At 42.2% G+C, this 15775-nt stretch overlaps 2 protein-coding genes across 2 annotated transcripts in view; both read right to left on the bottom strand.

Moving 5' to 3' along the window:
• The window catches only part of LOC146640689 (protein NLRC3-like), an 83692-nt gene extending 80784 nt beyond the window's left edge, over positions 1 to 2908 (bottom strand). The window contains exon 1 of the mRNA XM_085400045.1: positions 2724 to 2908. The gene's annotated coding sequence lies outside the window, so the exon portion shown is untranslated. The remainder of the gene's footprint in view (positions 1 to 2723) is intronic.
• LOC146640684 (protein NLRC3-like) overlaps positions 1 to 15775 on the bottom strand; it is a 151635-nt gene that overhangs the window by 17409 nt on the left and 118451 nt on the right. The window lies entirely within an intron of this gene.

Genomic DNA, 15775 nt, shown 5'->3' with positions numbered 1-15775 from the left:
TTTTTTTTTAATAAAGCTCTGACTTGTATTATGAGTCTGTGGTCTGGGAGAGAGTCTGTAACTCTGTCTGCAACATACAGTAAATAATGACCAATGTTGGTGATAGAGGATTTTTATTATGCAATATGATCAAGTATAATCAAATGTGCTTTATATTCAAATACAATATAATCAAGTGTGTTTTATTTTCTAGTGTTCATATATTTTCACGTAACTGAGTCTATTTGTTAACACAAACGCAATGTATTCTTTTTTAGTATCTGTGATGTCAGATAAGCATGATAAACTTCTGTATTCTTTACCCCAGTCTGAAAGGTCAGACAGGTTGAGATAATGCCTGAACTCTCCTCCTGTAACTGAAAAGAGGAAGTACTATGTAATCAGTTTCTTACCCTATAAATAAAGGAACAAGACATGCATTCTGTGTGTGTGATTTTGCTGAGAGGCACACACCCATGCGCATGTCTTAAAACTCTCTGATTTGGTCTGCAAGTGTCTTATTTTCTCTTACTTGTGAAAATAAATGTCAAAACCCCTGACAGTTGGGCAGTTAATTATATAGTTACTTCTTCAAAAAAGTAACTGAGTTATGCAAACAAAGTTTTTTGCAGCTGTTTACCTAAAAATGCAGCCAAGGTGTTTTTTTAAAATAAACATTTCAAACTATTTACAGAACAATCAGCTGTTCTGCATCAAATCTGATGCCACACAAATTATTTGTGCCGCTCCAAAAAATAATTTCTGTCCTCTATGAGATGAAGGAGAACAACAGCCTGATACCTGCAGGCCTGACAGCAGCAGATGTATCACTGCTGTAACACCTGTAACACTCAGCAGTCGCCTCATTGTTCTGACACACACAACAACACTATTGACTACACTACACACTAACTACACACTAACTACACACTAACTACACACTAACTACACACTAACTACACACTGACTACACACTAACTACACACTAACTACACACTGAATACACACTAACTACACACTGACTACACACTAACTACACACTAACTACACAAGATTTGCTCTAAACACCTCAAATCTCTCACATCTCAAACACGCCGTCACTCCGTTTCTTAACAACTAAATGCCATGTTTTGATTGGTTTACTTTAATTTCAAAGAATTCTTTTTGTGTGCGCAACACAGATTTTCTCTGCGCAGAGACCGTGCCAACAGTGCGCAATTCAGAATCAGAATCAGAATCAGAAAGGGGTTTATTGCCAAATGTTGAGCAGGTTTACAACATTAGGAAATTGCTGCGGTGCTTCAGTGCAAACAAACTCATAAATTGCGCTTAAATAGACATGAAAAAAATAAAAGTAGGAATAAGAATTAAAAGTGCTACGTAGAAAGATATGTGCATGAGATATACATGAGATATATACATGAGAATAAGAATTATGAGTGCTGCGTAGAAAGATATATACATGAGTGCAGGTGGTGATCAGTGCCAAACATGGAATGATGCAGTGACACAGCGTAGGGTCATGTGTTTGTGGCGGGGACAGTCATACGGTTATTGTTCATGTGTCCAACAGCAGAGGGGAAGAAACTGTTCTTATGGCGAGAGGTTCTGGTGCGAATGGACCGGAGCCTCCTGCCTGAGGGGAGCAGGTCAAACAGACTGTGTCCAGGGTGAGAAGGGTCAGCTGAGATCCGAGCTGCACGCCGCAGTGTCCTGGAGGTGTACAGGTCCTGCAGAGATGGGAGTCTGCAGCCAATCACCTTCTCAGCAGAGCGCACAACACGCTGCAGTCTCTGTTTGTCCCTGATAGTGGCTCCAGCGTACCACACGGTGATGGAGGAGGTGAGGATGGACTCGATGATTGCAGTGTAGAACTGCATCATCGTCCGTGTTGGCAGGTTGAATTGCGCACGTGCGCAGCTTAGAGGGAACATTGCTCACAAGGTGACTACCAATAAAAATGAGTGTGTCAGAGCTACGGTGATTCATCCAGTAGGACTTGATAATAAAAATATTTATTTGATGCTTTGCATTGAGGCGCATTGTTGAATTTGCAGGGACACAATAACCACAGATCAGTTGTTCAAACCACTACAGTAGGGAGCCATGTTATGAATAATAATAATACTAATAATAATGTTAATTTAAGTAATTGTTTTTGACTGAACATCACATATAATGTAACAAGCAGAAAATTCAGGTTAAGTGCATTATCAGCATTTGGAGGAGCTCCTTATCCTTCTCTTTACTGCTCACCTCTTACAAAGTGTTCACACAGTTTGCTAGCCTCTGTCAGCCTGCTAGCTATGCTAACAAGTCTACTACACACACTTGACTCGGTCACATGACAGACAGCAGAGATAGCTGCTCTGCTAGCTAAGCTAACTCATGTTAAAGGTCAAAGAAATGAGGCGATGCTGCTGGGAGTTACGTCACAGACTAGCAGAATTTAGTTATTCAGCATAATATTTAATCCTTATTATCTGCTCCTCTCACCTCTGTTTACATCTGAAAACAAGAAAATTTAGCCAACAGTTTATTAGCTTTGGTGAAATTATAAACAGGCATCAGCGCGGTCACCTATACTGTCCTTTAATGCTAGAGCAGCAGGAACACCAGTTAATCTAAAATCTCCTTTTCTCTCTGAAACAAAGTGACAGCAGACTGAGTCAAAGACAGAAACCTTATTTAAACACCAAATATTCACTTCCTGATCCAGGATTCAAAGAGGACGTTGAACTTACTCAGCTTCTTCCAATGAACGTCTTCACTCTGCAGCTCTCTGCTGTCTGGACCAGGTCTGTGTAGAAACAGAGAAAATCCTCTGCTTCTTCTCCGTCAGCAGTCGTCTGTGTCTGCAGACTGCGTCACATTAAACACTTCACACCAGCAAAGAGGCTGAAGCTCACAGGTCAACGGTCAGCTGCTGCACTGTGTATAACAATTCACTTTTGAACAGTAGATAGCCTGTAGGCGTCTCTGCAGTGATAAACAGTTTACACATTAAACACTGAACCATAAAAGAAGCTTAAGCTGCAGCTCACAGGTCAAAGCTCAGCTGCTGCACCCACTTATGAGTTTAAATAAATCATTAATCATGATTTTTTTTCCCTCTCAGCACTTTCACTTGGCCTTGGAGTGTTTTGACGGAGCTACACTGTATGTTTCAAATGTTGTAAATAAATTGGGAGTTAGGGCTGGGCAATATGGCCTAAAATCCATATCGCGGTATAATTTGAAGCATGTGCGGTAACAATATATATCGCGATATATTCTTTTCTTCTGTATAACATATTTTCCACACTATAAGGACTTACAATCCTTTAATTTTCTCAAAAATCAAGAGTGTGTCTTATGTATGAATTCTGGTTGTGCTTCGTGACCTCGAACCGATTTGGGCGTGCAGAAATCTGTTAAAAAATGTTTTAGTAGAACTTTGGTAAGCTACGAAGCCGCATTGCTTGATGGATTGTCAGAGCATTACGGCTGCCGTGGTGAGGAGCTTCGCGGAGTAATCTGGGTCTAAAACTCCGTCCGCTTCAGGTCCCAAAGTCAAACGAACACTAAGAGTTAAAAACGGTCTAAATTCTTTCATCTTTAATAAAATCATCAGCGTTGCTGCTTTACCAGGTGTAACAATTAAGTTTAACATCCATGAAAACAGAATTTATTAAATTTAACGGAGTTAGAAGTTAACAGGAAGTTAGCGCGCTAGTTTCCACCTAAACATTTCATAGCATGTTCTGACTGAGAGATTTTTGAAACTAATTCAAACAGCTCTGCTATCACTTCCAGCATAAATGAAGACAGAAAACTAAACAGCAGTGGCGTTTGCAGGGTTACTGAAGTTGGACTACCTGGTATATAATGTTGTGCTACGTGATTGCTAGCGACACAGCTATGTTAGCATAACATTAGCACAGTGAAGCTGGAGGATGAACGCCAACTTTTTTTCCACTCGATAAAAGTTAACGTGAGGGATTCTGGTGGTCAGGGACAAATGCAGTCGCATAGCAGGATGCTGTACACAGGCCAAACTTCAGTCACGAGAACAACTGAGATCATTCATCCACAATACGAGGTTAGTTATGATTCGTCTCGGAACTGAGGACGCCATCATCTACCTGCTCAATCGTGTCTACACCCATCTGGACCAGCCGGTGAGCACTGTGAGGGTCATGTTTTTTGACTTTTCCAGTGCTTTCAACACCATCAGGCCGACCCTCCTGGGTGATAAGTTAGCAGCGATGCAGGTGGATGCTTCTCTGGTGTCCTGGATTGTTGATTACCTGACAGGAAGACCACAATATGTACGTCTCCCACAGTGTGTGTCTGACAAGGTGATCAGCAACACAGGGGCACCACAGGGGACTGTCCTCTCCCGCTTCCTCTTCACCCTCTACACCACAGACTTCAGCCACTGCACAGAGACCTGCCATCTTCAGAAGTTTTCTGATGACTCTGCGGTGGTTGGATGCATCAGCAGGGATGATGAGACAGAGTACCGGGCTGTGGTCGACTCCTTTGTCACGTGGTGTGAATAGAATCATCTGCAGCTCAACGTGGCAAAGACCAAGGAACTGATCGTGGACTTCAGGAAGACCAGGAAACACTTGACCCCTGTTTCAATCCAGGGGGTCAGTGTGGACATTGTGGAGGACTATAAATACCTTGGAGTACACATTGACAATAAACTGGACTGGGCTAAAAACACCACAGCACTTTACAGGAAGGGCCAGAGTCGTCTCTATTTCTTGAGGCGACTGAGGTCCTTCAACATCTGCCAGAAAATGCTGAGGATTTTCTATGAGTCTGTTGTGGCCAGTGCGATCCTCTATGCTGTTGCATGCTGGGGGAGCAGGCTGAGGGTCGCAGATGCCAACAGACTTAATAAACTGATCCGTAAGGCCAGCAATGTTGTGGGGATGGAGCTGGACTCCCTCAAGGTGGTGTCGGAGAGGCGGATGCTGTCCAAGATAAAGACAATGTTGGATAACACCTCCCACCCACTCCATGACATGCTGGTCAGTCACAGGAGCTCGTTCAGTGAGAGACTGAGATTACCGAAAAGCACCACTGAACGACACAGGAAATCTTTCCTGCCTGTGGCAGGAAAGATCTTTTCCCGCCTGTACAACGCATCCACTTAACACACTGTTTGCTGCTACAGCTACACATGTTTCTTTTCCAGCTATTTATTTATGAGTGACTTATGTATGTATGTATGTATGTATGTATGTATATATTGTACTATTCTTAGTTAGTGTATTGTCTGTCTTGTCTTAATGTTGGTTTAAAATGGAGCACTGTAACAAAAAATAATTTCCCCCAGGGATCAATAAAGTATTCTGATTCTGATTCTGATTCTGATTAATATACTGCAACAACATGGGAATAGAGCAGCTGCGAGAGAATTCAACATTAATGAATCAATGTTACGGAAGTGGAGGAAGTGCAGTTTTTGGCTTTCCCCGCGTTTCAAAAGTGCTTTATCTCTTTGCTATGACTGTCGCCCGCCATAATTTGAAGAGGATAATGGTTGTAGCCGCTGCGATGCTTTAGACCAAAAAAGGCGCAGCTTGATGACATCATCAACATGCGCTATCGCGATAGAGCGATATAGTCAGAGGCCCTTTCTCAATTCTAAGTACGCAAGTATGTACTCGCGTTTTCGGCGAGACCGGATTTGCCGAGACCGCACGGACTTGCCGGAAACGCGAGCACGGACTCGCGATTTGTACAATTGGAACACCGGCATACTTGATGATGTCACAGGTCCAGAGTTTTTACTGCCGTCCCCTCTTAATTTAACTGTGAGTAATATGTTATGAAGCTTAACTTTAATCACAGCCAAACCGGTTTACTCAGGAACAAATAAAAGACTGAAATAAGCCAAACATTAACATTTAGAAATGATCTAAGTGACTTATATATCATGTTTAACCTCAGTGGTGAAATCTCTATTAATAAAAATAGTGTACATGTACATACGTGTACATACCTTAATAAAAACAAGCAGGTGAGATGTTACAATGCTTTTATTTTTATTTTAGTGGACACTCAATACAATAGACAGCTGCTGGGGTTTGGGGTTTGTTTAACCTGAGTAGCGAAAAGACCGCGGGGGGGGTTGAAAACGATGCGCTGTTCTCACCAGCTCTAATGATCCTCGACCTCGCTGTCTGCTATGGAGCTGGCGGGTCACAGACGTCTCCGAAAACGCCGGAGCGTGTTTGGAAATAAATGATATCTTGATAAATCGAGCAGATATTTGAAGTTTAAACGTTTATTTTGTGACCCAGAAAGAGTAATATTTAAAAGTTTTCAGCCCCGCTCGTCCACCATTGCCACGTTTGAGTTTTGGACGAAATGCATTCTGGGATATTTAGCTGTACAAAGTCCACACAAGTCACCACCGATGCATGCTCGATAAAAAGGGCGGAGCGAGAACTCGGCTTGATGCGTACTTCGAATTGGAACAGTACTTGGTCTCCGACTGATGACGTATCCCGAGTAGACGAGAACGCAAGTACGCACAAGTACACATATTGAGAAAGGGCCAAAATCTCTATCGTTGACCAAGTTTAATCGATTCTATCGTATATCGTTTATATCGCCCACCCCTACTGGGAGTGATTTTGTTGTATTGGTTTGTTTTTTGGTTTTATGTTTCCAGGTAGATGAATGAAGACAGATTCACTCTTACCTTTTCAAAATGTCTATAAGGTAGACTAGGTCTATGCTTTTCTGCCCCTTCACAGATAATCCCAGTGATTTTCCTTTGGTCTGAAATCTCACCTGATCTTGTGATATTGAGAGTCATCTGCCTTTGAGGCAGCTAACCAAACAGTGTTCTCTAAACTCTAACTTTAATATACTTTGATATATTTCAGATTTCTGAGCTCTTCTCTGACTCCGTGCCAGTAGCTCCTTAATATGACTTTAGTTTGATCAATAATTAACCTGCAGAAAGTTTCTGTTCCCACTCCACCACGCCGAACAACCCTGAGAACAAATAATATGATGTGGGTGTGTCGGCAGGCTTCAGCACTGTGAGCATTAAACACAATAAAAGACCCACAAGTTCCTGCTCAAAGGTCAGCTGCCTTCAGATCAATCATTAACCTGCAGCAGGTTGTGGCCTGATGTGTTTGTAAGAGTTTCACTTTCAGGAGGAGAAGATTTAAACGAGTCACACAAATGTGAACTACAAAGTCTGTGACACACAATTTAGTGCAACCTGCATGAAATCTGACCTGAAGAAATCCAGTCTTCTGCATGTCGTGGTTGTGACAGCTGCTCGTAGGAGAGTTTGTTTGTAGGAGGTGGAGATGTTCTCAGATCAAGTGCGTAATCGTCTCTTTGTGTAGACGCTAAAAGCTGTGAGCCAAAACTCTCTGCTCTGAAACTCTTCACTCAGTCCTCACGCTGAGAGTTTAGAGGCTGAACTTCTTGTTCCTCCATAACACTTTTCATGAAACAGCAGAAATGAGCTTGTGTTTCTCAGCAGTGCGCACACAGAGAACCGATCCTCTCTGCTCAGTCTGAACAAATCAAAGTGAAACGTCAGTGAAAACACAGCTGCTGATCAAACTGTGTCAGATTAATGTCTCAATGTTTCACTGTGAGGTTAAAAAATACATAAAAATGATTTAAAGAAGTAGGAGGCAGATTTTCACAATAAGAGCACTTTGTTTTTAATTCAGTTAATGTCAAACTGTCATCAACACCTCTGTGTTGTCTCTGAGCAGATTCAGGCATTACTCAAATAATAAAGGCTTTCTTTCACTATTATACTTTTCATTAGTCTCCAGGTTGATGATTATAAACAGAATTATTAAAGTTTTTATCATTTCAGGCTGAAAATCAACATGAATTTGGTTCTAATCAAAGAAGCTCCTTTAATGTGTGTCATTAAAATCCTCACACAGACTTAAAAAGGCGACATTAACATTAAAATAAATGAAAGAAGCTTCAGCTGAGAGCTTCATGCAGTCATCATCAGCAGCTCATAGCAGTCACAGCTCTTTATTACGCAGCTTTGCAGGAATTAAAGTGGCTGAAGTGTCAGAGTTTGTGTGAGAAGCTGCTTCATGGACAGCTGTACACACGTCTTTATTATTTCTTCATAAATCAAACACACAGGTTTGTCTGCAGATGATTTAAAGTGTGTCGTTGTGCAGTTAAAGCTGTTTGTGTGACGCCCTGACCTCCTGTGAATGAAACAGCCAATCAGATCCATCAGAGAGAGAGCAGGAAGTGTTGTGTGTTTGTGACAGAACAAGGAAACAGTGATGATGATGAACATAAAGGTCCTCTGATGTTTCCTGTTACAGTAACGCTTGTTCATCTGTTGCTCTCCTACACTTTCCTATAAATAAAGGAGAAAAAGTCCGTTTAGTTTCATTTCCTACAGCTCAGAGTTACACTTCACATTCCTGCTGTCACATCAAAAAGCTTCACTTTGGTCCAACATCTACATGTTAACATGAAACACAGACAGACTCAGAACATCTGGAACATCTGCACTTTGACCCAAACTGTTATAGCAGGATATTTTCTACATATTTCTTATGTTGGACCTGTTTGAACTGTAAACGACCTGTAATCATCTGTAAATGGTGTGAGACACACTGAGGCCACCTACAGGGCAGCTGGGGAACAGCAGGGATCTGAAATCATACGAGACGTTAGTGAGTGAGAAGAACAAACGGACTTAAGATGGCTCGAAGTGATCAAAGTTGATCTAAAACAGAAGATAAATCCACTGATTCTTTGTAAAGTTCATCTGCTGCTCACATGAATCCTGTGATGAAAGATTTATTTCACTGAATGTTTCTTCAAAGCTCATTTCAACCTGTTGAAGTCATGAATGAAAGTGCAGACTGAGAGTGGATCACATGATGTTTGAGGTGTGTCATGTGACATGTTCAGTATTGTCACACATGTCTAGATTGTCCCTGATATCATAACTGCTCAAACACTGATGATTATATTTGAAGAATTATTCCTGATGGCAGCAAAGTTTGAATGGAGCTCTCTGTCTGTGCTGATTTGTCGCCCTCTGGAGGTCAAAGCACAAACCTACAGGGCAGCTGGGGAACAGCAGGGATCTGAAATCATACGAGATGTTAGTGAGAAGTTAGAACAAACGGACTTAAGATGGCTCGAAGTGATCAAAGTTGGTTTAAAACAGAAGATAAATCCAAAGCAGCATCAGATGAATGTTACCATTTCCAGTTACGGTGCCCTTCATCTAATATGGAAATGTGTTGTTTTTTTGCCGTGTTGTTGTTCTTCCTATTGTGTTTAGGCCAGAGATGCTCTTCAAACAGCTGACAGACATGACTACATTACAAGAACATGGTGTGAGTCCGATTTGATATTCCAGTCAACGCTGAGAGACCTTAACCAGGAAGTCAGAGGTCAGCTGATGCTGCGAGCAGGAAGTGAACCAAGGGAAAGGTCCACTCTACTCAATCTCAAAGAAAATATGCTGGTATTTGTTGATGTTGATGGTACAATAAAAATATATAATATAATAAATAATAAAATATCATGTGATGATGAGATGTGTTGTTGGTGTTTGTATTTTCTGTAAATGTCTTTTTTAATGTAAATGCTTTGTTCCAGACGGACAGGGAATCAGTTGCTGTACGATGACATCATCTTGATGATGACGAGGAGGGCGAGAAAAACTAGTTTTGTCCTGCAGATGGCGATCTTGCACCGTGTTCAGAGAGCCGACACTTTGATGGTGCTGCTCTACTCAGCTTACTTTAGCCTGGGTTGGACTCTATATGAGCAGCTTCCACTCTGGTTTCACTCTTAAACACACTTGTTTGATTTCACTTGTAAAAGTTGAAGAATAAATATTTTATTACAAAATTATTTGTTGATGCATTTTTTTAGGGTCAAATATCTTGTTTGATTTGAGGAATGAACTGTTAGGGTGGAAAAAGTGAATCAGGTTAAAATAGTGGTGCTTTATATCAGTGAAGATGTATAATGTAATTTAAAATGTTGATGATGGGTTGTAGTGGGCTTGTACTTACAAAACTGCCTCATTTTATTGGAACGATCCACAGTTGCATCCATTCACGGATGACATCTGACATCATTTGACATCTGGTCTGAACACGTTTGTACACAAGATGCCTCAGTTCTGGATGTTCCCACAGACTCCTCTGTGCACCTAAAGGAAAGGTCAAAGGTCAGCAGCACATGTAGTTGGGACAATTCTTCAGTCGCACAAACTACACAATCATTTTCCTCCAATGACGACTTTTCACTTGCAGAAATGGTCCTGTGTGATTTCCAGGCTGTGATATAAAAACTAGTTCCTAATGGCAGCGACTCACTCAGTAAACATGTGTTTCCTTCACCAACCTCACACACAGATCCAATAAGATCAGGAAGTGGGCAGTATAGTACAATATGTGTTATTCTGTGCTGCACTGCCCAAACTAAAGATCTGCTGAAGTGTTGGAAATGATCCAGATGTTTATTTTGGACGATACAGCAGAAGATCAGACATGAAAGTGGAGATAACACAGAAGACCTGAAGCAAAGGTCAGAGGTCAGACTGGGCCCCTGGATTCAACAATGAGCCAATGATCATCAAGCAGTGACTAAAGCAGAGCCCTGACGTTCTGACATTCATCACACAGTCAGAACAAATGTCTGCTGATGACTTCATCTCATGAAACGACTGATAGATGTCAGTTCATTGATCAGCTGAGCTGCTGATCTTCATCGTCACAGAAACATTCAGCTTGTTTCAATCAGTAAATAACTCCCACTACTCCCAGTTTGAACTGTTCCCACTCAAAATGCTGTGAGAACAATGATCATTGTAGAACTTCACAAACATCACGTGTTGTTTTCCACATGTAAGATCAGCAAACACACAGAAACTTCCTGTTGCCACACACGGCCTCTAAAATCTCTTCCACGCTTTCTGTCTGAAGTCCACTCTCTGTGTCGGATCCACAGGAAACAACAAGATCTTATTAACATGGTTTTCAATGTGTCTCCTTCCAAAAAGTCCAACCAATGAACAAATGTGTGTATTTGTGGAGGCCGAACAAAAGCATGACACATTTCTCTGTTTCTATAAACTGGAGTCAAACACAAACATGAAGAGTTTCACTGACAGACTCCAAAATGCCCCCACAGTGGATCAAAGGGAAATCCTACAGTGTGGCCAGAGACTCTTAATGGCTCCAACATCAACACATCCACAATGTTGGATCCAGTTCTGCCTCACAGAGTTACTAAGACACACCCTCTGCAGCATCACAACAGCTCCATCTGCTTCACCTGCCTCCTCAGCATCTGTACACCTGAAGAGAAAAGAAAGGCTCCAACAGCTCAAATCTACAAAGGATTCATGAAGTTTCATCCAACAATAACATGTTTGCCTTCCACAGTGTGCTGTTAGACACCACTGTACCTCTGCCATTTCAAAAAGAGCAGCTTGGGAACATTTTGGCTCCAAACACTTTGTGTTTAAGTTCTTTGTTTTCTTTGTGAAGCCGACAACATCTGGAGCTTTGTGACTCATAGAAACATCATTTTGTTCTTTAGATGACAGCAGATTGGGACTGAATAATCAATCACTATCAAACCAATAAAGACAAACATGCTGATTTTACAGGAACTTTGTTGGAGAAGCTGCAAAGACATGAAACTGGTGGAGATCCCAAACCAGTTGATAGTGCTGGTTATTCCAAATAAAGCTGTTTCCCTTTGAGATGAAATGACTTTGTGTCCTGATATATATTAAAGATGTTGTTGTTTTTGAGCCCCTGTATTAAAAGTAGTTTAAAGTCAGCTTGAGTTTGATGTCTTTATGTCAAAGCTGCTCATGATGTTGAGCTGCTGATGGAATAAAAACAATATAAAAGCATGTAGTCCAGACTTAAATGTAGCCTGTTGTTAGCTGAGGTCCACACACAGTGTTTGACAGTGTAAAGTGTGTGAAAGGGCTGCTGGTGGAGCTCACTAGGATGAGCAGGTGACCACGAGGTGGAGAGCAGCTGGCCTGGCTTTGACCCGGGCCACGCCCCCTTTCTCTCTGCTTTGCTGTCACTTATCTTCACTGCTCTGTCCAATAAAGCTGAAAAAGGCCCCGAATCAAAGAAATCTGCTGCAGCCTCTGAAATGTCTTCTGTTTCCTTCCCGACGGCTTTTTCACCGTCAGCCCATCAGACAGTCCAGCAGCATTTATGATGATGTCATGATGTTGAAGAGGCTGCTACGGTGGCCTCCCATGACCCCCAGCCTCATCACAGCTGAGATGCAGACATTTGAAAACATTCAGCAGACAACTGAATAACAGTCCAACACAACAGTCTGTGTGCAGACACACACTGACCTTTCATATAGTCAAACACAGCTGGTTGAGTCATTTCTCTGTGAGTCTAAAGTGAATCTAGTATTTGAAAGTCCACTTCCTGTATTTGTTGTTGAAGACTTCTTCAGCTTCTTCTCAAGGACATCAGCTGCTTGTTTGGCAGCAGAGGCAGTTAAGAAGCTTCCTGAAAAACACTGAACAGTGAGTTCACTGTGGCATATGACAGATTCAGCTTTCTGTGTGCAAATGTGTCTGTGTCGACCTTTCAAATGCTGTTGAATCCAAAACATCAGCGGCTCCTCGGCTGCTCACTTCATGCACTTCTGTCTGTGTGACAGTCCAATGACATCACAGCTGTTTCCAGCCCCAGTGTCTCAGGACTGGACACCTTTAAACATGTCGAGGATCAAACAGCGTCCAGCTAAACACACATGAAACTATCAGAGCTGACAATCATTCCAATAACATCTAATGGTTCATGTATGTAGACACAGGACTACAAGGAAATGGCTCTCAGCATCTGGCTGTGGGAACACATGAGTCCCTGTTTGTGTTCAGATTGTGTGCATGTTTTAGACGTGTGTCACATGTAGAAACACAACAATCCCACAATGACACACAGATGTGTTTGACACAGCTGTGCAGCTGTAAGTTGTTTCTAATGATTCATTGAAGCTCTTCTAACATTCTGGAGACGATCAGTACATGAATCTGTTCAACACGACAACAATTTGACTTCAGTGTGAACGTTTGCATTAAATAACCTTCTTCATCCAGCTGACAGCATCTTCATCCTATGATGTGAACAGTTCCTCCTGTTGATGACAAACCTCTGACAGGATCTGCTTGAGGAGCTTTTTCATGTGCAGCTCTCTGAGCTCAGGGCTGAGCTGCTGTTTCATCTTTAAGAGCTGCTGCCTCCTCGCCGGACTTGTTCTCCTCTTCTTCTCCTAATGACACCATTTCTGCTTCATATTAAATTCAATAAAGATGCTGACATGTATCTGTAGCAACAACATCATTGAATCTGTAACAACTGGAGCCAAACCAGTGGCTCTGCTGGGATCACTGGTGAGCCAACACTTCCTTGTTGATGCAGATTTCAGGGCTTCCTTTTGCTCCTCCGTTATAACTGTTCTCTCTTCTCAACACATGATGACACAAAGGAATCAGCAGTGACAAAGATGATGCTGAAGAGAAGCACACACTTCACACATATAACAGACCAGTGCAGTTACACACACCTCTGCTCGACATCAGGCCTCAAACAAAGACACAAAACACTAACTTGACTCTAAACAGAAGAAACGAGCAGCTGTTTCTGTTCTGTGCTTATTTATATTTGACACACATGCTTCTCTTTGTGCAAACACACATCGCACTATAAGGGTAACCTCGCACACAATGATTGGACAGCACAGTGATGATGCTGGGAGATCCTATACGCAGCAACACAGAAACACTGAGAACTTTAAACAATGATGGAAAGTGTTATAAATGACTTGTTGGCCTCTGATCTGTCACAAACAGCTGAAACGTGTCTCTCATGAGTCACATGAAGGTTTTTGACAGAAAGGACAAAAAGTAGCTGCAGTCAGTTTGTGTCATTTTTATATTTATTCATCTGGGAGAAAAATCTGAGGGACATTAAAATGTGTTTTCAACAGAGACAAGAACATGAATATAACAGAACAGGTAAATGAACATGTTTCAAGTAAACAGCTGGACTGATCAGGTCCAAACACAGAGTGATAAACTTGTCAAACAGCTGTCATATCTTTATATAGAAGCTCTTTATAAATGCTGCTCACTGCAGTCTGTTTACTAATAATGTCAAAGTGTTAGAAACACAGAAACATCAGAATGGTCTTTGTTCACAGAAACCTGTCTGGGATCCTTTGTTGTTCTTTTGATGCAGAGTTACATTATAAATATAAAGAGTTATTTCAGAGTCTCATCAGTTTTCCTGCATGTCTTTATTTAACACATCAGCAGGGCTGAAGCTCTCATGTTAAACACACACTGATCTATGGACACGTTCATGTGTTTCTAACAGAACCAGGCTGTTATCAGCCTGCACTAACATTATGTCACACACACTGAATGTAACAGTGACAGTTTACATCATCACACAATCAGCTGTGATTGTTTCACTGTCATCAAACGAGTCAACAGGAAGTAGAATCAATAGAAACCAATCATTTACTGACAGCATGTCTGATGGAAATAAGTGCAGATTATGTATGAAGTCTAACTGCACACAGTAACTGTGTTACAATAAGGACTTAACAGCGCCCTCTGCTGGAGTGTTTCAGTACTGCGTTAACTAGAATACACCACCTCCTCCTCACACCACCTGCTACAGCTCTACTCTTCTATGACTACAGTCATCCACAGCACTGATGTGAGGTCACATGGTTCATATGTAAGGAGCACAGCTGACCTCAGGTCAGTTTAATGACTGTGAGCAGCAGCTGTGTTATTGTCACTGTGACAGGGAGACACTCTCAGACACAGCGCTCATGTCAGCTTGTTCTCATGCAGGAGGATCAGGAGCTCCATGTTTGTCTTTCTGTTTGAATCATGATGTGTTTGTGCCATCAGAGTCTGTCATGAGTACTCAGGGTTTCACAGCAGCTCTTCTGGATGCTGACGAGGACTCCAACCTCATGTTTCACCTCTCTGAGCTTCTGATGTCTGTGAACACTCGTGTTTCTTCTCTGGGCTCATCTGGACAAAAACACCTTTCTGTGTTTGGCTGCAGCCTCATTCTGACTGACAGGAAGTGTGTTATCCATGAGCTGCACTTCTGTGAGGAAGTTTCCTGCTGTGTTTCCTGTCTGTGGACAAACACGAGTGTTCCAGCTGAGGACTTGCTTCCTTCCACCTGTCCATACAGGACATCACGCTGTCTGCAGCTCTGTAAATGCAGCTCCAGGTCCTTCCACGTGCTGCTCTGTATTTGTGCAGTTTGTAGTGTGTCCTGGGAAACGTAGCACACATGGTGTTCTTCTGCTGTTTCCTCCTTTCACTGAGTGTGAAACACTGACGCTGTGCTGTTGTTCACAGAGGGGAGCTGATTCTAGCTGCAGCTGGACTCTGTCATCTAACTGAATGTGTTGGTGCTGATCACGGGGCTCTGAGGGGGGAGCAGCAGGAGGACTCTGGATGCTGACGTCAGTGTATCTGTGGAAGCTCCCACAGCGTGTCTGTCATTCAATATTGTGCTGTATATTGTATCTATGCAAAGATGAACAGACTGTGTGTTCACTGGTCTCTGTGCTGCAGCTCTGATGTCATCATCACTCCCTCCTCCACCCTCAGCAGTCCCAGCATGCTGCTGTGGTGCACCCCACCCTCACTCTACACCTGAGCCACAGACCACACCCTCCACCTCAATATACACCACAGTTTTCTCTGCTGTGGAAATGAGATCAG

The sequence above is a fragment of the Rhamphochromis longiceps genome, unplaced genomic scaffold (genome assembly GCF_057381845.1).
Source record: "Rhamphochromis longiceps isolate RC_006_pf unplaced genomic scaffold, R_longiceps_female_GT1.1 unmapped_scaffold_4, whole genome shotgun sequence".
NCBI lineage: Eukaryota > Metazoa > Chordata > Actinopteri > Cichliformes > Cichlidae > Rhamphochromis > Rhamphochromis longiceps.
The sequence above is the reverse complement of the archived record's forward strand: the minus strand, read 5'-3'. Positions and strand labels throughout refer to the sequence as shown.